The sequence below is a fragment of the Notamacropus eugenii genome (assembly GCF_028372415.1).
Source record: "Notamacropus eugenii isolate mMacEug1 chromosome Y unlocalized genomic scaffold, mMacEug1.pri_v2 SUPER_Y_unloc_3, whole genome shotgun sequence".
NCBI lineage: Eukaryota > Metazoa > Chordata > Mammalia > Diprotodontia > Macropodidae > Notamacropus > Notamacropus eugenii.
Genome location: NW_027325131.1, coordinates 563,227 through 589,664, shown reverse-complemented (window position 1 = coordinate 589,664; position 26,438 = coordinate 563,227). Strand labels below are relative to the sequence as shown.

At 37.4% G+C, this 26,438-nt stretch overlaps 1 pseudogene; it reads right to left on the bottom strand.

The window, feature by feature from the left end:
• Positions 1-9,092: 9,092 nt before the first annotated feature.
• On the bottom strand, positions 9,093-10,784 carry LOC140517007 (olfactory receptor 5D13-like; annotated as a pseudogene).
• Positions 10,785-26,438: the final 15,654 nt, after the last annotated feature.

The window sequence follows — 26,438 nt, the reverse complement described above, 5'->3', positions numbered from 1 at the left end:
AAGCCGCTCCAGTATCTTTGCCAAGAAAACCCCACATGAGCTTATGAAGAGCTGGATGTTACTAAAACAATTGAACAGATTTCCAGTTATGGGAGCCAAGATGGAGGAGTAATTGGTAAGTAGTATCTCCCTCTCGTTGTTGACCTTGACGAGTGCAGTGAATATCTCCCAGGGGAAAAGCTTCGAGCAGTGGAAGGAGCAGAAGGGCTAAAGAGATTCTCAGCCCAGGATGCTAGAAAGATCTCTAAGGAGGGTTCCTCTTGCTGTGGCCAAAGGAGACCAGTGCAGGATCAGAGCTCCACCTCAATGAACCTGGAGAAAGTTCTGAGCCCTAGTGGGGTAAATTCAGCAACTGCCAACAGAAGGACCTCAGGCAAACGTCAGTACGCCAGTGGAATCGGGATGACACTAGCTCAGAGAGCTGAGCTTGCTTATGCTCTAACTCAGCAAAGGACTCTCATGTGTCCAGATCACCCTTCCCGCACACTTAATGAGCAAGATTCAGGGTAACTGTGGGGAAAACTCAAAAGACCTTACCTGACCTCTCCTTTCAAACACCAGCCAGCTCAGCACCAGCTAAGCACCAGCATTCTAGCTTCTAGCTGAAAGAACCAGAGGCCACAACACACAAAGCATCGAGTTTGAGGTACAAGAACAGTGGGACAGAGCCCTCTGTGCCATAGATTCAGTGACACACTTCAAAAACTAGGAAAAGGGTTATTATCATGATTAAGAAGCAAAGCAGAAAAGAAAAATCCAGAAAATCTTTCTATGGGGACAAGGACGAAAACACAAATACCAAAGAGGCCAGCATTGAGACTGTACACCAATCTGAAAATTCAGAAGGGAATATGAACTGGTCTGAAGCACAAAGAGCCTTCTTGGAAAAGCACAGGAAGAGTTTTAAAACTCAAATTAGAGAAACAGATGAAAAACTGGTCAATGATTTTAAAAGTATGAAAAAAAGAATTCAGTGAAGAGAACAGCTTTTTAAAAAGGAAAATTGGACAAATGGTAAAGGAAGAACAAAATCTAACTGGTGAAAATAACTCCTTAGAAGGAACAATTGGACAGATGGAAAAGGAGATGCAAAAGTTAACTGAAAAAAAAAAACAATTTAATAAAAATAAAATTGGGCAAGTAGAAGCTATTAAATCTATGAAATATCAAGAATCTGTTAAACAGAATCTAAAGAATGAATAGATAGAAGAAAATGTAAAATATCTAATTGGAAAAACAACTGACCCGGAAAACAGATCCAGGAGAGAAAATTTAAGGATTGTTGGTTTACCAGAAAGCCGTGATGAAAAAAAAAGAGCCTGGAAAATGTCATTCAACAAATCATCACGGAAAATTGCCCAGAAGTCCCAGACCTAGAGGACAAAATAATCATGGAAAGAATATACCCTTCACCTCTAGAAAGGGCTCCCAAACTGTAAACATCAAGGAATATAGTTACCAAAATCCAGAGCTGTCAAGTGAATGAGAAAATATTGCAGGCAGCCAAAAAGGCACAAATTAAATATCGAGGAGCTACAGTCAGGATCACACAGGACCTTCCTGTTTCTATATTAAAACACCAAGGGAACTGGAATACCATATTCTGTAAGGTAAAGAAGCTGGGACTACAACCAAGGATCAATTAGCCAACAAAGTTGAGCATAATATTTCAAGCAAGGAGATGGACACTCACTGAAATAAGGGATTTGCGGACTTTCCTGAGGGCCAGAACTCAATAGAAAATTTGATCTCCAAATGCAGGTCTCCAGAGAGGTACAAAAAAGTAAACAGGGGAAAAATTTTGATATTCAATATGAACAAACTTTTTATATCCCTATAAGGGAAGATGATACTAGTTAATCCTTAGAATTGTATATTTATTATAAAATTAAAAGGGATATACATAAATAGAGGGAGTAGGCATAAATTAAATGATATGATGACAACAAATATGATTTCAGGGTCTGAAAGGATTGTAATGGGAGATGTGCAAAGGAGGAGGCAGAAAAAAATAAATTGCATCACAGAAAGAGGCACAAAAATATGTTGCAGTAGAAGGAAAGAAGTGAGGGAGATACGCATTGTGTGAGAAGTACTCTCATCAGATTAGATTCAAGGAGGGTGCAGGAAACTCAGGTCAGCATAGAAATACAATTAGCCCTGTAGGCAGTAGGAAGGAAAGGGAAAAGAAAAGGAAAGGGTGGTTAAAAGGGAAGGGAGAAGTAGTAAGGGAAAAGGGGATTAAAAGGGAGAGGGGATGAATGAAGGGAGGTAAGACCGAGGGAGGCTGTTGTCAAAAATGAAAACTCTATTGTGGAGGGGAAGGGAGAACTAAAAGTACAAACAAGGGAGAAGGGAATGGAGGGAAAGACACAGAGAGTAATCATAACTGTGAAAGTGAATGGGATGAACTCTCCCATCAAACGGAAAAGGATAGCAGAATGGATTAAAAACCATAATCCAACAATATGTTGTTTACAAGAAACACATTTGAACTGGGTTATATACACAGGGTGAAGGGAAAAGGTTAGAGCAGAATATTTTGTACTTCAGCTGATGTAAAAAAAGCAGGGGTAGCAATCCTAGTCTCAGTTAAAGCAAAAACAGAAATAGATCTAGTCAAAAGAGATACGGAAGGAAACTATTTCCTGTTAAAAGGTACCATAAATAACGAAGCAATTTCATTGCTAAATATATATGCTCCAAGTGGTATAGCATCCAAGTCTTATAGAAGTTAAGGGAGTTACAGGAAGAAAGAGACAGCAAAACTATACTGTTGGTGGACCTCAACCTGACCCTCTCTGGACTGTATAAATCTAATCTCTAAATAAACAAGAATGAAATTAAGTGGGTGAATAGAGCTCTGGATAAGGTAGATATGATAAAACTCTGGAGAAATTTGAATGGGGAGAGAAAGGAATATACCTTTATCTCAGGGGTACATGGCACATATACAAAAATTGATTATGTACTAGGCCATAAAAACCTCACAATCCAGTGCAGAAAGGCAGAGATAGTCCACACATCTCTCTCAGATAATAATGCAATAAAAATTATATGTAATCAAAGACCATGGAAATATAAAACAAAAACTAATTGGAAACTAAGCAGTGTGACAGTGAAGAATGAGTGGGTTAAACAGCAAATTATAGGAAAAATCAACAACTTCATTCAAGAGAATGTCAATAATGGGACACCCTACCAAATTTTAAGGGATACTGCAAAAGTAGTTCTAAGGGGAAGTTCTTTTTTTTTTTTATCTTTGAATGCTCATATGATTAAAATAGAGGAAAAGGAGATCAATAAATTGGTCATGCTGCTGACAAAGCTCGAAAAAGAAGGAATTGAAAATCCACACGTAAATACCAAATTAGAAATACTGAAAACCAAAGGAGAGATTACTAAATTTGAAATTAAGAAAACTATTGAATTCATCAATAAAACTAGGACTTAGTTTTATGAAAAAACCAATAAAATTGATAAACCTTTAGTTAATTTGATTAAAAACAGAAGAAAACCAAATTTCCAATAGCACAAATGAAACGGGTGAACTCACCTCCAATGAGGAAGACATTAAAAGAATAATAAGAAATTACTTTGCCAGCTATATGCCCATAAATTCAACAATCTATACGAGATTGATGAATTTTTAAAAAGATACAAATTGCCCAGACTAATAGAAGAGGAATCTGAATACTTAATCCCAAATCAGAAAAAGGAATTGAACAAGCCATCAATCAACTCCCTGGGAAAAATTCTCCAAGGCCAGATGGATTCACAAGTGAATTCTATCAGATATTTAAAGAATAGTTAATTTCAATACTATATAGACTATTTGGCAAAATTGGGGAAGAAGCAATCCTCCCAAATTCTTTTTATGTTACAAATATGGTTTTGAAAACTAATCGAGGAAGAGACAAAACAGAGAAAGAATATTATAGACCAATTTCTGTAATGAATGTAGACGCAAAAAATTTAAATAATATATTAGCAGCAAGAGTACAGAAACTTATCACTGGAGTGATACATTATGATCTCGTGGGATTTATACCATGAATGCAGGACTGGTTCAATATTAGGAAAACTATGAACATTATTGATCATATCAACAACAAAACTAACAGAAACCACATGATAATCTCAATAGATGCAGAAAAAGCTTTCAACAAAACACAACACCCATTCCTACTGAAAGTACTAGAGAACATATGAATAAATGGAACTTTCCATAAAATAATAAGTAATATCTATATAAAACCTTCAGCAAGCATTATATGCAATAAGGACAACCTAGAGGCATTTCCAGTAAGATCAGGGGTGAAACGAGGATTTCCATTATAACCACTATTACTGTATATGATACTAGAAATGTTAGCTGTAGCAATAAGAGAAAAAAAAATTGAAGGAATTAGAATAGGCAAAGAAGAAACTTAGTTATCACTCTTTTCAGAAGATATAATATGCTTAGAGAATTCCAGCAATTCAAGTAAAAAAAAAACTACTTGAAATAAAGAAACAACTCTGGCAAAGATGCATATTACAAAATAAACTCACACAAATCTTCTGCATTTCTACATGTTACTAACAAAGTCCAAGAGCAATAGATAGAAAGAGAAATGCCATTTAAAGCTAGGGCAGACACTATAAAATATTTGCGAGTCTACCTGGCAAAACAAACCCAGGGACTGTATAAACACAACTGCAAAACACTTTTTACACGAATAATGTACGATCTAAGTAAGTGGAAAAACATCAGTTGCTCATGGGTAGGCCGAGCCAGAGTAATAAAAGTGACAATTCTACCTAAATTAAGTCACTTATTCAGTGCCATACCAAACTATCAGATAGTTCTTTGCTAGAGCTAGAAAAAGCAATATCAAAATCCATCTGGAAGAACCAAAGTTCCAGAATATCAAGGGAACTAATGAGAAGAAATGCTAGGGAAGGTGGTCTATCTCTACCAAATCTCAAAAACGTATTATTAAGCAGCAAGTATGAAAACCGCTTGGATTGACACTATAAACAAATTAGTGCAGCAAGTAATAGTGTATACCAGATTTATGGAGAATGGAAAAATTTTTGACTACACAAGAGACAGAAAACATTACGAAGTGCAAAATGGATAATTTTGATTACATTAAATTGAAAAGGTTTTGCACAACCAAACCCAATGCAACCAAGATTACGAGGGAGGGAGAAAATAGGGGAAAAAAATTTGCAACTAGTGTCTGTGATAAAGGACCTCATTTCTAAAATATAGAGAGAACTAAGTCAAATATACAAGAATACAAGTCATTCCCCAATTGATAAATGGTCAAAGATATGAACAGGCAATTTTTAGAGGAAGCAATTAAAAACATCTATAGGCATATGAAAAGAAATGCTCTAAATCACTATTGATTAGAGAGGTGCAAATCAAAACAACTCTGAAGTACCACATCACACCTATCAGATCGGCTAACACGACAAAACAGGTGGATGATAAATGTTGGAGAGATAATGTGGGTGAGTTGGAACACCAATTCATTGTTGGTGGAGCTGTGAACTGATCTAATAATTCTGGAGAGCAATTTGGAACTATGTCCCAAGGGTTACAAATATTTGCATACCCTTTGACCCAGCCATACCGCTTCTAGGACTGTATTCTCAAGAGATCATAAAAATGGGAAAGGATCTCACATGTCCAAAAATATTTATAACAGCACACTTTGTTGTGGCCAAAAAATGGAAATCAAGAGGGGAATGACAATAAATTGTGGTATATGAATGTAATGGAATACTCTTGTCCAATAAGAAATGATGTAAAGGAAGACTTCAGAGAGGCCTGAAAATACTTATATGAACTGAAGTTCAGTGAAAGGGCAGAGCAGGAGAGCTTTTATATTTAATAAGAATGTTTGTGTAGAACCTATGTAAAATTGCATGCCTTCTCAGAGAGGAAGCGGGGAGCGAAGGGGGAAGGAGAGGAAGGGAGACAAAAAGATCTTAGTTATATGGAAGTGATTGTAGAGCACCGAAAATAAATAAAATTCACTTTAAAAAAAGAAAAAAATAAAAGAATTAAACAGCAACAAATTAATTTAGTCTTTCAGTGCTTCATGAAGGTCACTACGATTTATTTACTAAATCAGTGATTTACTGTTTGGTAGAAGTTTTTGTATCAGGTCCTCCCTACCATGTCAAAACCATAGATTGTGAGCACATAGCTCTCTCTCTCTCTCTCTCTCTCTCTCTCTCTCTCTCTCTCTCTCTCTCTCTCTCTCTCTCTCTCTCTCTCTCTCTCTCTTTCTCTCTCTCTGTATGTATGTATGTATGTAGTTAGTAAGTTAGGGGAATAGTGAGTAGGGAGTTGGGGTAGGACCCAACTCTCCCAAAATATTTGTTATGTCAGATAGACTTTTTGATTTTTCTTGTTAAAGAGGTAACATTGTAGAAATGTGAGACTTTTGAAATAGAAAAATAAAAGTTCTCTAATCTCAAATAACTTTTAATAACACTTATGGAAGGGATTATGATTTATAATTTCTTACTTCCTAGCACTTAGCAATATGTCATGCATTCAACAAATGCTAGAACAGTACAGAGTTATAACTATTAGAACAGACATTATTTTAGCTTAAGAAATGTCTGTTTTGCCTGGGAGCACCCTTCTCATATGTCAGTCACAAGGACGCCAACAAAACATCTGTGGCTATCAGGAAGTACCATTGTGCAGGGAAAGATTACCAATGTCTGGATCCTTTCACTTGCCTGAAGGTATGCTCCCTTGACTGACTTTTTTCCCTATTTTCCTTGGTTCATTGGGTGATTAAGCTGTTGGTAAAAGCTTCCTCATGACCACACCACACTCCCCTCCCCCTCCCAAAAAAGACATTCTCAGAATTACACATTAGTAAGTTTATGCATTATATGAGAATAGAAAAAAAAACAACAACAAAACAAACCTCAATTGGTTTTCATTGGCCATGTTATGGCCAAGTACAAAATAGACAGAAACCTATAATATGTAATAATATTATAAAGTATAATGTTAGGCCATCATAGTTTCTGCTATGTCTAGACATAGTGTCTTGTAATGATGCTCTGGAGCTTTTATCTGTCTTGAATACCTTAGGGAATCAGGGTGCTGAGAATCTCTATGGGCCACAAGAGATGATTAAAGATAATCTCGTGTCTCCTGTGTCACATATACTGAATGGGATTTTCTTGAAATCATACCTGAACAAGTAGTTATGTTATTTATACCTTATGAACGTTATTAGCTATTAAAGGGAAAAGAGAAGCTCACAATTGCTTATTCAACCCTATTTTTAGTTGTACTTTGTATATCAAGTGTTTGTGTTTGTTGATTATTATAAGTTTATAATGCAAAAATGACATCCAAAACTTTTTTTCATAAACATATAAGGCTGAATCAAATCTCTTATTCAAGCATTAATGTCAAACTATCCAAGGATGAAAAAGTAATAGAAAATTTTGATGAAAATATGTTTTATTTTGAATACTTGTCAACGGGAAGTGGGAGGAGTAATTAGGTGAGAGCTGACCTGAATCATCATGTATGGTATACTTAATACGTGAAAAGAATAAGGGAGGGAATTATTGGATTATCCCTTTACCTTGTCATCTGTCAGAATAGCTCTGCATAGTAAAGTTAAACATAGGGAAATTCAATTATATTAAATCTAACTTGAAAAACAATCAATTAAATTAAGTACAGTTCATTTAAATTCTGCTAAATAAAAGGTTTTAAAATTATATTAAGCACTTCTTGTTTGCACTGCATTTTGCATGAATAATGATTACAATACAATATTTTCTGAAGACACACCCTTGAAACATACCTGGTCTCTTTTAATATGTAGTCTATAAAGGATTAGATCAGCACTTATTCCTCTGCTCATACGTTCTGGATCTTGGGAAGTGTGAAGAAGCTTATGGAATCGTTTTCTGAATAATGTTTCTAAATACATAAAATACATAGGTTTGTTGAAATATGTATGCAGCATAATTACGCACAAACATATAATTATGTTTTATATATGTGTGTGTGTGTGTGTGTGTGTGTGTATATATATATACATATATATATATATATATATATATATATATATATATATATATATATATATGCATGCATCCATATACGTTAAGGGAGTTAAGACTTTCTCTCCAGGAACATAATGAAATAAATCTTACGTCTCCTCTCAGTAATCTCTATTTTATTTATGATTTTACATGATAAATTGTTTAAACATGGCTTATTCAAGCATGTTATTGAAGATTAGTCCAACACAAACTATTGGGTTTTTTATTTTTATTTACAAATGTAGTTATTAATTGTCATAGTAAGCACCAGACAAGAAAAAGTCTAGAAATCATGTTAACAGCAAACATTTGATTTAATTACCAAATGGGAAGAGAAAGGGGTATATGGGGTTTACAAGAAGGACTAGAACTTCTGATTTAAGCACTCTCTGAGCCCCTTTCAGGACTGCTTATCTACCTTTGGTGTCTACCTGCCACACGACTCTTACCTGTGACTCCAAAATGTTGCTGTAATGTGGCTAACTCAGCAGATGGGCTAAAGTAGGTTGAGGGTAACTGACAAGCCTCCGACCTGTCAGTGAGTTAATGTAGGGGTGGGGTTTGTCTTCATGCAAAGACTTCCCAGGTGGAACTAGTGAATGAGAATTATTTGTTCCAATAGTCATGAAGGCAGCTAAACCAGGCATTTTTGAGCAGAGCTTGCTCAGATATCAAAGTCACCAAACGTTCACTGCATCCAGTTATAAATATATAAATATATCCAGTTACCCAGAATTAAATTTTCCCTTATTCAGTAAATTGTAGTGTCTCACTATTATTTCCAGGGTCAAATATAGCATCATTTTTTTTTTAAATTCAAAGCCCTTCGTAACATGGCCCCCATATAACATTTTAGTCTTCTTACACACTACTCCCACACCATCCCCAAACCCCTGTACTCTGTGACATATGGCACTGTCTCCTTTGCTGGTCTTCAAATACAACATACCATATCCTGACTGAGGATTTTCACTTTATCGTACCCCTTGCTTGGAATTTTCTTCCTATTCTTCATCTAACCTCTCTGGCTTCCTTGAAGTGCCAAATAAAATCATACCTTCTTTGAGAAGAATTTTCTGATATCCATTAATGCTTTCTTTATACCTGAATGCAATGGCCATAAAAGTCATTTGGTCAGAAAAGCCTTCCTCTTTTCCTCAATAACCTTGAGAGAAGGTAAGGCTTCTCAAAGGAACTGCCTTGTTTTTTCTAAAATCCTTAAAAGGAATGAAGAAATCATTCCATACTGTGTAGAAATAAATCAAATTATACTGAAGTCAGTGATTCAATTCTCCCTCTTTCAGGTTTTAACCCACAAGTAGTATATCTCTTTTATGTTCTGTTAGGGGTTTTATTAACCTTACTGATATATTTCTGCTGGGAATATTTCTCAGTTCTTTCCTTGGATTAACTCCAAAGTTCATCTTCACAAATTTTATAATGCAGTAGGGGAAGGATGTGTTCTAGGATACTGACAGCATTGATTTTATAGTCTAACTCCTTGGACTAGAATGTTTGGTGGGAATGAAATAATTCTTGCTCAATACTATCATTGGCTAGATTAGCAACATCTAAGCATAGAGGCAATTATTTAATCACTAAGTATTATTAAGCATCTACTGTATACGAAAAGTTTTACTAGGTGATGAGGATGTGAAGACAAATATTAAATAGTTCTTGGTCACAAATAACTCATATTTTATTAGGGGAGAAACTGCGTACATATATAAGTATATGCTACACACACACACATACACATACATTTCAACTAAAAATACAGTTTTGCCTATTAATTTCCTGAAGGTTTCCTTCACATCTTTGTTCCTCAAACTATATTTTATGGAGTTTAGCATAGGGATCACTATTGTATAAAAAACAGAAGTCACTTTGACTATGAGCCATAAGCTTTTGGAAGTGGGTGCACAATAGAGAAAGAGAATGGTCTCATCGAAGATGATTGTAGCAGTCAAGTGGGAGGCACAGGTAGAGAGGACTTTCTGCTTCACATTGGCTGAACGCATCTTCATAACAGTGATAAAAATAAAAAGATAGGGCATGATAATGGTTATAAGAGTGCTTATAATCATTGAAATTGGCAAAAGCAACAAGTATTATTTCACTAAATTGTCTATCTGAGCAGGAAGCAGAAAGGATGACCGAGTTCTCACAAAGAAAGTTATTGATAATGTTAGTTCCACAAAAAGACATTATGTGAATATCAAAGAAGATATTATTCCCCATGAATATTCCCCAGCAACCATCAGTGCACAGAGTGTTTGAGACATGGCCACTGTGTATAGCAAGGGTTTACAAATGGCCACAAAGCGGTCATAGGCCATCATTGCCAACATGAATGTCTCTGTCACCACAGACGTTGCAGTAAAAAGAAACTGTGTGATGCATGCTGTAATAGAGATTGTTGTATCTTCCACAAGTAATTTCTCTAGTAGTTTGAGTATAACTACAGTAGAGTAACAGAGATCCACAAAAGACAAGTGGCTGAGGAAGAAGTATATGGAGGTGTGAAGTTTGGGGTTGATCCTGATGACTACAATCATGCCTAGATTCCCCACAACAGTTATCACATAAATTGTAGAAAACACAAGGAAGAGAGGGACTTGAAGATGTGGATAATCAGAAAATCCTCTCGGTAGGAATATAGCTGTAACAGTCTGATTTTGGTCAACATTCAACATAGTCCCTGTTGGAAAGATAGAAAATTTATCTCTAAAAATAGAACCTTAAGAAGAGAGGAAAACAGCTTGAGAGGTGGGTATGTTAAACTGACCTCCTATGGGGTGGAGAGAGCCAATTGTTAAATTTTCATTGTGGAAATTTACAATTTGGAAGTTAACAAAAGTCATAGCTTGATTTATTGAGTTGTTGACTCTCTGGAACTAAGAGCATGATGTATAAAATGCTAATACTACATATTAAATTTAAAAGTTTGTCTTTTTGTTTGTTGTCAGGCAGTTAACATTTCTTAGACAGGCATTCAAAGCCTTCCAAAATTTCTACATTCCTATTTTCTCTGCCTTTGTTACCTTTATTGAAATACTGCTCTTACTTGTAAAGCCCTCAGTCCTCATCTTCACCTATTTAGGTGTTCACCTTCTTTCAAGGGGGCTTGATATCACTCCTTTCTTCCTGAACTTTTATCCCTCATTATTTATTACCTTCTTTCAATACATGAAGTGTTTACTGTTTTCAGTATTCACTATCTATTCAGTATTTATTGACTTATATTGTTAATAGGGATAGGGACTAGATCAATAATTTCATTGGTATAGGAAACTCACTGAAAGATATTCTTTTTGCCTATGTAGACAACGGTGTTTTCTCTACCTTATAATCTTAAAGACTTGCTTAGAGCTCTGGGATGTAAAATGATTACCAATGGCCATGAAGTTAATATATAACAAAGGTGGGAGTTAAAAGCAGATTTTCCTGGTTTTGAAGCTGGCTTTCTATGCACTATACCAAGTTATTTTTATCAGTATTATTACATAATATCTCTCTCTCCATATATGTATATATATATATGTATGTGATATATTAATGTGTATAACATTTCTAAGAAATATTTTAGCACAATGATATACTTAATGAATAAAATAGCACACATATTTATATAAAATTTTGCTATGTATAATGATTAGATAGATTCATAGGCTTCTTTCTATCCATCTACCAACTCTATACCTATACCTCTTCTTGAATGAAAGTGCATCTCGGCTTCAGGAAGTTATGCTTAAAGAGTTCAAAATATAGCAAGTCCTACCAAATTGGAATGGATCCAAGTACAGGAAAATGGGGGGCGAGAAGCTTATTGTTTGAGAATCAGATATTCTATATTTAAATAAGCTTATGATTATTTGATGGCTACTGGATGCGCAATTTTTAACTATAAGAAGTCTTTGAGAGAAATCAAGTATGTCAGAGATGATTTTTAATATGCACTAATAAAATATCCCATTGGTCAATCATCCAGCTCAATCATCCAGAATCTCTTCTATCTCCAAATAAGTCTTGAGTCTCTTGAGCATAGGAACTATATTTAATGACAGTATGTTCAAAAAATGACTATTCAATAAATGCATATTGATAATGCTTATTCTTAACATTTTAATTCAGCAGCTGCAAATATGTCCTGGCAATTTATTTCTCATTTATTAGGTAAGGTCATGAAGAAATTAAAATTATACTGCATCATTTAATAATTGATCAACCCTATTTCCCATTTTGTCAAACCCCATTTCTCAGTTAAGTTCAAAACTGGTCTCTCCCACTCTGAATTAAATATGTGGTTGAATGATGTGATCAACCCTAGTCTTACCTCATTTAGGTTAAATCCTCCTTGAAACAACTGTTCTTCTGCCCTTGTCTCTTCTTGTAAAACCAGGGGATGATTTGATGTCCCCCAAGGGGAGGTCCTGATTTCAATGGGTTCTGATTTTCTAGCCAAGATTACTAGAAATGGTTGAGTCCCATAAAGCAATTAATATTCCTTAATTGTCGAAGAGGAGTGTGATCAGTCACATCTGTCTGTGGACTCACTTTCTCAGCTACAGCAAATTGCAAGGCTTCGCAACTACCCTGACTCCCTCCCTTCTGGGTCACTAACCGAACTGAAGGGCAAGTCTGGTCTATATAGATCTTTGTTAATAACCCGTTACCTTGTTTGAACAAAGTGTGCCTCAGTTTCCCTGTTATTGGTATTTTATATCACACCTTGATGAAAGAAGAGCATCACAAAGAAAGAAGAAACAAAGCCCAAGTGATGTCTCCACAGTCCATGGGCTCACATGGAGCACGTATTTCCTAGCTCCCTCGTCCTGTCACAAATGAGGCTGCTGGTAAAACATTCCCATAATTAATAAACATCCTGGAAAAGAGTGTGCTCAGCCTAAGGCCAGTAGGAGACATGTCTAGCACATTCCCCCAGAAAATGATAGTAGTCTTCTTCGGGTATACAAAACACAATCCACACTATTTCATAGCTAAGCTCAAGTCGGAGTTAAGGAAAGACAAGCCACCTTGCTGAAATTGAGGCAAAGAGTGGGGCAGTGCTGTGCATCTTAAATCTACCTCCAAGCCTTTGGAGACTCCGACCCTAGAGAACCCATTACTATGGTTTTGGTATTGTTATTGTTGTTTTCTCCATTCCCATGGACCATGCAATAAATAATTAGTTAAAAAGCCACTTCTCCTGTGTCTTCTTTAAAGACAGAAATCTTCTTGAAATCACAGAGGAAGTGTCCAACTTGAGAATTATTTTACAACTGCCTTATTTCTGGCTGGTTCCAATCTCCTTCACAAACATTATGGCAGATCCTTCCCAGGATGATGCCATGGTAAATCATTGTACGAAAATATAAAATAACGCACATCTATGATTATTCTCTGGGAGCTGATCTGCACATAGCGGTAATGGGGGAAAAAATGCAGAAAACTGTGTGTGGGTAAAGTTCGGTATTGCATCCTTATTTGGTTACTTGTTAGCAATATGCAATAAAAATCAACTTAACAATATACGATATAATTTAGTACAAATAAAGTCAATTGTAGTTGAAAATATGATAATGATGATGAGAAACGTAAGATAATGAATAGCAGGGCTTTGTTCAGGAGAGGTTTTTTTTTGTTTATTTTGTCTTGTTTTGTTTTTGGATGGAAGAGATATACATTTGTAGACATATAAGCAACAAATTACTAAGGAGAGATTACTAAGAGAATAGGGGTGAAAAGGGAGAAATCCTCAGAAGATGAGATGGAATGAGACCAACAGTACATGCAGAGAGATTAGTCTTTGCAATAAGAATGTAGACCTTTTTGTGTGAAAGAGAAGTGCAGGAGAAAGTAGCAGAAAGCATCCAAATGATGTGAGATGAGAAGAGGAGAAGATGCAGTTCTTGGTGAATGGGCTCATTTTTCAATGAAATATAAGTGACTTTTCACATCTGTCACAAATGAGAGAGAGGAGGAAGACAACCTATGAGAGGTTTGAAATGAAAGGTTTGTAAAAGAAGCTGTGGTACCTACAATAGTGACTCAACTATAAAGTGACAACGGACTGGAATCAGTTCTAACCTGTGGATGGATAGAGCTGAACAAAGCAGGCTAGAGACAGGAGAGACAGGAGTCAAACAGAAATTTAATTTAAGAGAGGGGAAAATAGGTTTCCAAAGTGAAGTCCCCCTGAGAATGGGAACTTGTGGCATGGCGAGGGATTTTATACATGAAAACAAGAAAAAGCAAGGACCCAACACAGACTTAAGCAAATAGTACCCATGTTGCCATTTCTTGGAACTATACAGGCATTCTTCAGTTCTGTGTAGCTTTGTGATTGTCTCAGATCTTAAAGGCCATTGAGCCTTACGATTGTTCAGTCAGGTCCAAAACCAGAGTTAGTGTGTAGGGAATAGGAGGGCAGTATCTGGTTTGGTTCACTTAGCAGTTAGAAGCAGGGGGATTATTCAGAGGTTCAGGAGATTTGATTGATAACTTTCTGCTGCAGCATGTTGACTGCTTCTGACTGTCAGGTGCCAGGGAAATAGGGAAGATGCAACAAATCTAAATAGTTATTGATTAATATGAAAATGATGAATCCCTCAGAGAACACCTGGTACGGGTCAAAGTAAGACATTTTGCTAGAGGGTGAGATAATCCAGAGGGTCACTACAAAGGATTGCTGTTTTTCCCAAGCTTAGGACACAGTCTGCTTGCTGGACTTTAGCTCTGGAAAATAGGGTCTCTCCAAATTTCTTGACAGAAATTGTAGAAGAATTATCTTATTGCAGAGACCATCCAGTTCTTGTCATATACATGTAAGTCAGTAGCATGCAGTCAACACACTTTTAGTATTTTCTTCATCTTTGTTCAGTAGAAGCTCAATAGAAATGAAGTCAACAGATGATAAAAGAAATCCTATGTTGAATCTTAGAAAATGCAAGACCTTCAAAAGGATAAAGGGAAGAAAAATTTAAGATAAAAATAACTCTCCTTTAAGAAAAGGGAATAACATAGACTTGAATTTGCTCTCTAATTACTCAAGATGAGGAAGGGTAGAGATTATATCTATTTGAGGAAGAGGACCAGTGGTTTGGTTTAGACTTGAGAAGTTGGTTGGTTGTTGTCCTTCATCTTCAAAGAAGACCAAAATGAAATTACCATTGCCGAGTGAAATTTCAGTGTGTCCAACTCTGGCTGATCAGATCAATGCGAGCTCTGAATGTTCTACCAGAGGTTGGGCACAGATAGTTCATGTGAATATTTGGGGTGAATATCCCAAATTTCCGGATCCTGCACTTACTTTGTGCTATCTCATTTCTGCTTTTCTCAAAGTACCTAGCATCTTTTCTTATGTGGGCACGCCATGCTGAGCGGTCCTGTGCCAGTGTCTCCCATGTTGCACAGTCAAATTCAAAGTTCTTGAAAGAGACCTTGAGCGTTTCCTAGCATAGTTTAAATACTTGGCAGTTCAGCTCGAGCAAGGACTTCAGTGTCTGGTATCTTATCCTGCCAGGTGATCCTCAGAATCTTCCTAAGACAGTTCAAATGGAAGTGATTTAGTTTCCTGGAATGGCGCTGGTATGGTGTGCTGTTGCTCTCTGGTAATCTGATCCTACTTTAGCATTAAAGTCACCCAGAATTGTAAACTTGCCCTCTTTTGGAACACTGACGATAAGGGTCTCTAGGTCTTCATAAAATTTTTCTTTGACTTCATCGGTGTTTGTCATGGTCAGAGCATAGGAACAGATGATGCACTTGAGAAGTAGAGTGATTATAATTCATGATGAGAATAAAGAACTGGTTTGGAGATTTCTAGGAAAAGGGAGAGGCAGAATGACAACAGAGTGTTATCAGATGAGGCATTTCACAGTTCATGCGCAAATTCGTGTTGTTGTTGTTATTGTGGTTGATTCATTCAGTTGGATCTGACACTTTTTGATCATATGGACCATAGGATACCAGACCATTCTATCTCATCATCTTCCCAGGTCTGAAGAAAGTTTGTATTTCTTGCTTCCATTACATTATTTATCCATCGCAGTGTCTGCCATTTTTTTTCCTTTTGCCGTCAATCTTTCCTAACATCAGGGTGTTTTCCAATGAGTCTGACATTCTTATTACATGGCATTAGCCAGTTTATTACTTAGGGAAAACACATTGCAGTGATTGTAATGAAAGGAACTGATAGCTTTAGAATGAGATATTGATCACTTTGAGCTAAAGGAGGAAGACATAAGAGAATGGTCAGTTGGAACAGGACAGGTTTTAAACAATCACTAGTGGAGGCTAGATTCAGTGAAATAGAGAGAAAATGACCAGATAGGATTAATTTCTTTTAAACAGCATTCAGGGATTTAGAGAGTTGCTATAAAAGTCCCTCTCCCATCTTATCCCACAGTTTTCGCAACTCTTTAGAAGACTTTCCCTCTTCAACTGTACATGTTGTTTCCTCTTCAACCTATAAGAAAGTAAGGTTCCAATATTAGCAGCCCTACCTCACACGTACTTCCTTCCTATTTTCATGCTCTATTTTCATGAGATAATTTCTCTTTTTAATCTTTTCCTGTCCAATTTTCTTTTTCTAGAATCACTTCACCATATGCAACTTAGCCATAACCCTTCTTTCAACCTACTTAGTAATGATAATAGATTTAAGAATAAAATTACAATGCTAACAATTACTAATATTAACAACATTTTCATATAACATTAGTAAACATTTTGACCTTAATCAATGCCTTATAATTACACTCTAATGATTTCCTTATAGTTTTTTTTTTTCCGGAACTTTTATATTGAATTTTCCATTGGGTTCTGGTCTTTCTGTTATACACACCTGAAAGTCTTTCAGTTCATCAAATGTCCATTTATTTTCCATTCATGATTATATAGTATTTTGCAAGATAAGTTATTCTGGCATGAAACCACAGATCCATTGCTTTTTAAAATACAATGTTACAGAACCTACAGTCTTTTAGTGTAGAAGCTTCTACGTCTTGTGAAATCTTGATTATTTTCCCACAGTATATAAACTGTTTTGTTTTGTTTATCTTCTTGATTGCATTATTTTCTCTTTAAACTGGAAATTTTAAAACTTGGCTGTGACATTCCTGTAAGTTTTCTCCCTAGGGTTTCATTCAGTTGATAACTGGACTGTTCTTTCTACTTTACCTTCTTGTTCTAGCACTTCAGGGAAATTTTCTTTAATAATGTCTTATAATATTGTATCCAAATTCCTTATTCTATCATAAATTTCAGGAAGCCAAACAATTCTCACATTGTCTGTCCTTGAGATCTATTCTCTTAAACAGTTCTTTTTTTCTTTTTTTCAAAAATTATTTATTTATTTAACTTTTAACATTCATTTTCACAAAATTTTGGGTTCAAAATTTTCTCCCCTTTTGTCTCCTCCCCCCACCCTAAAACACCGAGCATTCTAATTGCCCCTATCACCAATCTGCCCTCTCTTCTATCATCCCTCTCTGCCCTTGTCTCCAACTTCTCTTTTGTCTTGTAGGGCCAAATAACTTTCTATATCCCTTTACCTGTATTTCTTGTTTCCTAGTAGCAAGAACAGTACTCGACAGTTGTTCCTAAAACTTTGAGTTCCAACTTCTCTTCCTCCCTCCCTCCCCACCCATTCCCTTTGGAAGGCAAGCAATTCAATATAGGCCATATCTGTGTAGTTTTGCAAATGACTTCCATAACAGTCGTGTTTTCTAAGACTAACTATATTTCCCTCCATCCTATCCTGTCCCCCATTACTTCTATTCTCTCTTTTGATCCTGTCGCTCCCCATGAGTGTTGACCTCAGTTTGCTCCCTCCTCCCCATGCCCTCCCTTCCATCATGCCCCCCACCCTGCTTATCCCCTTATCCCCCACTTTCCTGTATTGTAAGATAGGTTTTCATACCAAAATGAGTGTGCATTTTATTCCTTCCTTTAGTGGAATGTGATGAGAGTAAACTTCATGTTTTTCTCTCACCTCCCCTCTTTTTCCCTCCACGAAAAAGTCTTTGCTTGCCTCTTTTATGAGAGATCATTTGCCCCATTCCATTTCTCCCTTTTTAATCCCAATATATTTCTCTCTCACTGCTTGATTTCATTTTTTAAAGATATGATCCCATCCTCTTCAATTCACTCTGTGCACTCCGTCTCTATGTGTGCGTGCATGTGCGTGTGTGTGTGTGTGATCCCACCCAGTGCCCAGACACTGTAAAGTTTCAAGAGTTACAAATGTTGTTTTTCCATGTAGGAATGTAAACAGTTCAACTTTAGTAAGTCTCTTATGACTTCTTTTTGCTGTTTACCTTTTCATGCTTCTCTTCATTCTTGTGTTTGAAAGTCAAATTTTCTTTTCAGCTCTGGTCTTTTCATCAAGAATGCTTGAAAGTCCTCTATTTCATGGAAAGACCATTTTTTCCCCCTGAAGTATTCTACTCAGTTTTGCTGGGTAGGTGATTCTTGGTTTTAGTCCTAGTTCCTTTGACTTCTGGAATATCCTATTCCATGCCCTTCGATCCCTTAATGTGGAAGCTGCTAGATCTTGTGTTATCCTGATTGTATTTCCACAATACTTGAATTGTTTCTTTCTAGCTGCCTGCAATATTTTCTCCTTGACCTGGGAACTCTGGAATTTGGCCACAATGTTCCTAGGAGTTTCTCTTTCTGAATCGCTTTCAGGTGATGATCTGTGGATTCCTTGAAGACTTATTTTGCTCTCTGCTTCTAAAATCTCAGGACAGTTTTCCTTGACAATTTCATGAAACATGATGTCTAGGCTCTTTTTTGGATCATGGCTTTCAGGTAGGCCCATAATTTTTAAATTGTCTCTCTTGGATCTATTTTCCAGGTCAGTTGTTTATCCAATGAGACATTTCACATTATCTTTCATTTTTTCATTCTTTTGGTTTTGTTTTGTGATTTCTTGGTTTCTCATAAAGTCATTGGCCTCCATCTGTTCCATTCTAATTTTGAAAGAACTATTTTCTTCAGTGAGCTTTTGAACCTCCTTTTCCATTTGGCTAATTCTGCTTTTGAAAGCATTCTTCTCCTCATTGGCTTTTTGAACCCCTTTTGCCAGTTGAGTTAGCCTATTTTTCAAGGTGTTATTTTCTTCAGCATTTTTTGGGGTCTCCTTTAGTAGGGTGTGGATCTACTTTTCATGCTTTTCTTTCATCTCTCTCATTTCTCTTCCCAGTTTTTCCTCCACCTCTCTAACTTGATTTTCATAATCCTTTTTGAGCTCTTCCATGTCCTGAGCCCATTGAGTGGGCTGGGATACAGAAGCGTTGACTTCTGTGTCTTTGCCTGATGGTAAGCATTGTCCTTCCTCATCAGAAAGGAAGGGAGGAAATACCTGTTCCCCAAGAAAGTAACCTTCTATAGTCTTATTTTTTTTCCCTTTTCTGGGCATTTTCCCAGCCAGTGACTTGACTTCTGAGTTTCCTCTTCACCCCCACCTTGCCTCCAGATCTGCCCAGCCAGTGCTTGGGGTCTGAGATTCCAATGCTGCTTCCCAGCCTCAGGGCTTTGGGCTGGGGCAGAGCTGCTATTCAGTGTGAGATTAAGTTCAGATGCCCAGGTGGGGGCAGGGCCGCCTCACGGGTTCAGTTCCCTCAGGGGGTTTATGCAGAGACCTTCAACAATGGATCCAGGCTCCTGCCTGCTTGGGGAGCCCCGGTCTGCTCTCGCCTCCACTGCTACCTCCCGAGGGGGCCTGAGTTATGGGGGCACCCTACTCCCCTCTCGGCAAGCCGAAAAGACCCTCTCACAAACCTTTGGGACCCGTGGGTGGAGGGACCTGCATGGCTGCTGGAGATTGCATCCCTGAAACCTGCTCAGATCTGCTCCTCTTGGTGCTGTGTGGCCAAGGCAGGGCTGGGCTTGGCTCCGGACCTTTTGTGAGAGGTTTTCAGGACTCTCTGGAACAGAAATGTCGTCTGCTCCATTGTTCTGTGACTTCTGCTGCTCCACAATTTGTTGGGAGTTCTTCTTTACAGATATTTTATGGGATGTGGGTTCAGAGCTATCGTATGTGTGTCTTTCTACTCCACCATCTTGGCTCCACCCCTCTGTTTTCTTGTAGGGCAAGATTTTTTCTATACTCGATTGCCTGTATTTCTCATATCCCGGTTATATGCAATAAAAATTCTCAGCATTGGTTGCTAATACTTTGAATTCCAACCTCTCTCCTTCCCTCCCTCCCTACCCAACCTCACTGAGAAGGCAAGCAATTCAATATAGACCAAATATGTGTCATTTTGCAAAAGACTTCCATAATGATCATGTTGTGTAATACTAACTATATTGCCCTCTATCCTACTCTATCCCCGTTATTTTTCCCCTCATTTGACCTTGTCCCTTCTCAAAAGTGTTTATTTCTAGTAATTTCCTTCTCACATTAGCCCTCCCTTCTATCATTCCCCTTACCTCTCTTGTTGTCTCCTCCCTCACTTTCCTGTGGTGTAAGATAGATTTTCATACCAAATTTAGTGAGCATGTTATTTCCTCCTTCAGCCATATGTGGAATGAGTAGCTTCACTTTTCCCTTCTGCCCTTCTCCCTTTTCTTCTCCACTGAACAAGATTTTTCTTATCTCTTTTATGGGTGATAGCCTACTCCATTTCATTTCTCCCTTTCTCCTCCCAGTGTTTTCCTCCCTCACCCCTTAATTTTTTTTCTATTTTACTTTTTTTTTTTGAGTAGGGATATCATCTCTTGTGATTCAACACAGCCTGTACTTTCAGTCTATATACATACATATGTGTGTGTGTGTGTGCTTACAATCCCTCCACCTACCCAAATACTGAGAAAAGATTCAAGACTTATAAATATTTTCTTTCCATGTAGAAATGCAAGCAGTTCAGCTTTAGAAAGTCTGTGATGATTTTTCTTTCCTGTTTACCCTTTCATGCTTCTCTTGATCCTTGTGTTGAAAAATCTAATTTTCTATGCAGTTCTGGTCTTTTCCTCAGCATGAATGCTTCAAAGTCCACTATATCATTAGATGACCATTTTTTCCCTGGAAGTATTGTACTCAGTTTTGCTGGGTAGGTGATGCTTGGTTTTAGTCCCAGTTCCTTTGACTTCTGGAATATCCTATTCCAAGCCCTTTGATCCCTCAGTGTTGAACCTGCCAGATCCTGTGTTATCCTCATTATATTTCCACGATACTCAAATTATTTCTTTCCAGCTGCTTGTAGTATTTTCTCCTTGATTTGGGAACTCTGAAATTTCGCCACAATATTCCTAGGAATTTCTCTTTTTGGGTCTCTTTCAGGAGGTGATAGGTGGATTCTTTCAATATTTATTTTGTCCTCTGATTCTAGAATATCAGGGAAGTTTTCCTTGATAATTTCATGGAAGATAATATCTAGGCTCTTTTTTGATCATGGCTTTCAGGTAGTCCCATAATTTTTAAATTGTCTCTCCTGGATCTATTTTCTCAGTCAGTTGTTTTTCCAATGAGATGTTTCACATTATCTTCTATTTTTTCAAACTTTTGCTTTTGTTTTTTAACTAGTTGGTTTATCTCATAGTCATTCATTTCCCTGAACTTAAGTCTCTCTTTCAAAGAATTGTTTTGTTCAGTGAGTTTTTGATCTTTTCCTCCATCTGGCTAATTGTGTTTTTTAATGCTTCCTTCTCCTCACTGACATTTTGAACCTCTTTTTCCAGTTGAGTTAGCCTCTTTTTGAAGGTGTTATTTTCCTCAGCATTTTTTGGTTCTCCTTTAGTAAGCTGCTAACTCGTTTTTCTTGCTCTTCTATTTCCTGATTCCTATTTAAGTTCCCTTTGTAGGCCTTGGAGTCAGGGGCCTTGACTTCCTCTGACAGTATACCTTGTTCTTCCTCATCTGGAAGGATGGAAGGAGACACATGCTCACCAAGAAAGTAACCTTCTTTGGTCTTATTTTTTTCCCTTTTTTGGGCATTTTCCCAGACAGTTACTTGACTTCTGAATTTCCTCTCCAAAATCAACTCGCCTCCAGTTCCTGCCAAGCCAGCACTGGAGGCTGAGATTCAGATGAGGTGCTCCAATCTCTCAGGGGCTTTAGGAGGGACCAGGGCCACTATCAAGTGTAAGATTGAGATCAGCTCCTGATGCGGGGGCCAGGCCACCACACAAGGCTCAGTTCCCTCAGGGGTTTTATGATGAGTCCTTCAACAATGGATGCAGGCTGCTGCCTGCCCTGGAAACCCGCATCAGCTGCTGCCTCTGCTGCTGCCACCTGAGGAGGCCAGAGGTATGGGGACACCCTGCTCCCTTCTTGGCCAACTGACAAAACCCTCTCACTGACCTTTAGCTCCTGTGGGTTGAGAGATCTGCGCTGCTGCTGGAGATTCTGTCCCTGAAGCCTGCTCCTTTCTTCTCCTCCCAGTGCTGCTAGGCCAAAGCTGGACTGGGCTCTGCTCCATATCCGGTGTGACAGACCTTTTAGGTCACTCTGGGCTAGAAATATCCTCCACTCTGTTGTTCTGTGGCTTCTGCTGCTCTAGAATTTGTTGAGAATCCTTTACAGGTGTTTTATAGGCTGTTGGGGAAGAGCTAGTGTATGTGTGTCTTTCTACTCCACCCTGATGAGATTTTTTATCACTTATTTTTGAAATGAAACTCAGGCATATCTTTTGATATGTAAATCTTTGTTTTCTCCTCCCAGCAGCCTTAAATTCCTACCTCTTTCTGGCAGCTACAATCTAAAATCACACCTTCTTTTTCTTTCTTTTCTTTCTCTGATGTAATTGGAGAATAACTAAGCTTTGAAATAATCTCTGCTCATTGCTTAGAATTAATTAAGAATTCTAGGCCTATGCTGAAGCTTATAATGAACTGAGTTTTACCTCTTACAAGTCTGCATATTGATCAGTTTGAATGGCAACAGCTGCTATCATATAATCTCTGGATATTTTCATAATAATAGTCTGTATATATCTCTTCTGTACATAGATGTTTCCATGATTTTCCCACGTAGATTGCTAGTTGTTTTGTTGGCAAGGACTACTTTCGCCTTTCTTCTTAGACCAAAGATTGACAGAATAGGAGCTAGATAGTAGGTACTGAATGCGTTGACATTGACTTGATTTATTCCTCTAAAGAACCATATGTAACTTAGACTATTTCATATGTACTTGAGATCTATTGTAAAATTTTGTCACTGTCTAGAATAAAATAAAGATTGTCAGGTATTTTGTCTTTGAAAGAAGGAGCAAAGTGAGAAAATTTTGAAGCAGTAATTCTCAAAGTGTTGCCCAAAGAGATCTCATAGTCCCTGAAACCCTTCCACTCACTCTCAAATAACAAACATTTTTAAGCATTTGCTATTTGGCAAGAGCTGTTTTAAATTCTGGATATACAAACAGAGGCAAAAGACACTTACCATCCTCAAGGAGCTTAAAATTTAATGTGGAAGGCTATATAGATATAGATATACACATGCACATATGCACATACACATAAACATACGTACATACATATGCACATTCATACACATATATGCACAGGTATGGACATGCATATATAGGCATATGTGTGGATATATACATATATTGTCATGCATATATTTATGTGTACACAGACAGGCATATATCTTTATGTCTCTATCTGTCAATCTAGCTCATTAACTAGCAGAGAAAACGCTTCCGGGGGCTGAGCCAAGATGGCAGAGTGAGAGCAAATACTCACATAATCTCTTAGGCAAACTCCTTCTGATACTTCTAAAAAGAGAATCTGACCAAAATTTGGAGGTCCAATAAGAAACAGACTGTGCAACCCAGGACAGACTGGAAGGTCTACAGGAAGGACCTGCTCCAGGGGGAGGGAGTAGTATATAGCACACCGTGCTGCACAATCCCACTGCAGTAGAACCAAGCAGGAAAGCTCCAGGGTGATGTGAGGCAGCGGCAGAACCATGGAATCTCAAGAAAAACACCCTAAGACTAGAGTCCAGTGGAACCGAGCGAGTGAGAGCTGCAGAGCCCCAGGTATCTGCAGCAGCTGTTCCAGAGACTATCAGCTCACAGATTAAATGTCTGTAAGTCACCTACTTGAAATTCTTGAAACCAAAATGGTGCAGTGATCGGTAAATGCTCTCTCCCCCTCCCCTTATTGACCTTGAAAGAACCATAAAATATTTCCCCAGGAAAATCCTGGAACATTGGGCTCAGCAGAAGGGGCAAACAGTCTCATAACACCTGAGGCTAGAAAAACCGCTAAGGAGGATTCCGCTTACTGTGGCAGAGGACCTGAGCTGTCCCAGATAGCCCCACCTCAGTGATGCGCAAGGAGATCCGGAGCTCCAGGGGAATGGAGTCTCACAACCACCAACACCAGAACCCCAGGCGTGCCTCAGCACTCCCGGGGAAAGGGGAAGACATTAGGGCAGCCAGGATCACCAAGCGCTGACGTTATCTTTGTGCTGGCTCAGCTCCATGAAAGAAAAAGAAATTGAATAAGTCATCAATGAACTGCCTAAGGAAAGAAAAAAAAAACTCTGGGGCTGCATGGATTTAGAAGTGAATTCTATCAAACATTCAAAGAACAATTAATTCTGATACTATACAGACTATTTGGAAAAATGGGGAAGGAGTCCTCCCACATTCTTTTTATGATATAAACATGGTTTTGATACCTAAATCAGGAAGAGACAAAACAGAGAAAGAAAATTATAGACTAATCTCTTTAATGAATATAGATGCAAAAATTTTATATGAGATTTTAGCAAAAAAAATACAGCAACTTATGATGAGAATAATTCATTATGATCAGGTAGGATTCATACCAGGAATGCAGGGCTTGTTCAATATTAAGATCATATCAAAGACAAACCTAGCAGAAACCACATGATTATCTCAATAGATGAAGAAAAAGCTTTTGAAAAATACAACACCCATGCCAATTAAAAACACTGGGGAGTATAGAAATAAAGGGAACTTTCCATAAAATAATAAGCAGTATCTACATAAAACGTTCAGCAAGCATTATATGCAATGGACACAAGCTAGATGCATTTCCAATAAGATCAGGAGTGAAAAAAGGGTGTCCATTATCACCACTATTATTCAACATGGAACTAGTAATAGTAGCTTTAGCAATTAGAAAAGACAAAGTCATTGAAGGTATTAGAATAGGCAAAGAAGAAGCTAAGTTATCACTCTTTGCAGATGATATAGTGATATACTTAGAGAATCCCAGAAATTCAAGTAAAAATCTACTTGAAATGATAAATAACTTTGGCAAGTTGCAGGTTACAAAATAAACCTACAAAAGTCTTCTGCCTTTCTATATATTACTAACAAAGCCCAACAGCAAGAGAGAGAAACAGAAATCCCATTTAAAGCTAGGGTAGACACTATAAAGTGTTTGAGAGTCTACTTGCCCAAACTAATTCACGGACTTCATGAACACAATTACAGGACACTTTTTCCACAAATAAAGTCAGATCTAAGTAAGTGGAAAAACATCCATTGTTCATGGGTAGGCCGAGCCAGTATAATAAAAATGACAATTCTACCAGAATTAATTTACTTACTTTAGTGCCATATCAATCAAACTATCAGAATATTATTTTATAGAGCTGGAGAAAATAATATCAAAATATCTCTCCAGGAACAAAATGTCCAGAATAACAAGGGAACTAATGAAAAAAATGCTAGGGAAGGTGTCCTAGCTCTACGAGATCTCAAATTGTATTACAAAGCAGCAATCATCAAAACAACTTGGAATTGGCTAAGAAAGAGAAGGGTAGGCAAGTGGAATAGGCTAGGTACTCAAGACACAGTAGGCAATGAATATAGCAATGTACTGTTTGATAAACCCAAGGACCTCAGCTTCTGGGATAAAAACTCACTGTTAGACAAAAATTGCTGGGAAAACTAGATAAAAGTCTGGAGGAAACTAGACATAGACCAATGCCTGGTACTTACAGAAGAATAAAGTCCAAATGCGAATGTGATCTAGGTATAAAGAGTGATACTATAAACAAATTAGTGGAGCAAGTAATAGTATATTTATCAGATTTATGGAGAAAGGAAGAATTTTTTTTTTACTAAAGGAGAGATAGAAAACATTATGTAGTGCAAAATGGATAGTTTTGATTACATTAAACTGAAAAGTTTTTGCACAAAGAAACCCAATGCAACTAAGATTATGAGAAAAGCAGAAAACTGGGAAAGAATTTTTGCAGCTAGTGTCTGTGATAAAGGCCTCATTTCTAAAATATGTAGAGAACTGAGTCAAATGTAGAAGAAGACAGGTCATTCCCCAATTGATAAATGGTCAAAGGATATAACCAGAGAGTTTTCAGAGGAAGACATTAAGTATATCAATAGTCATATGAA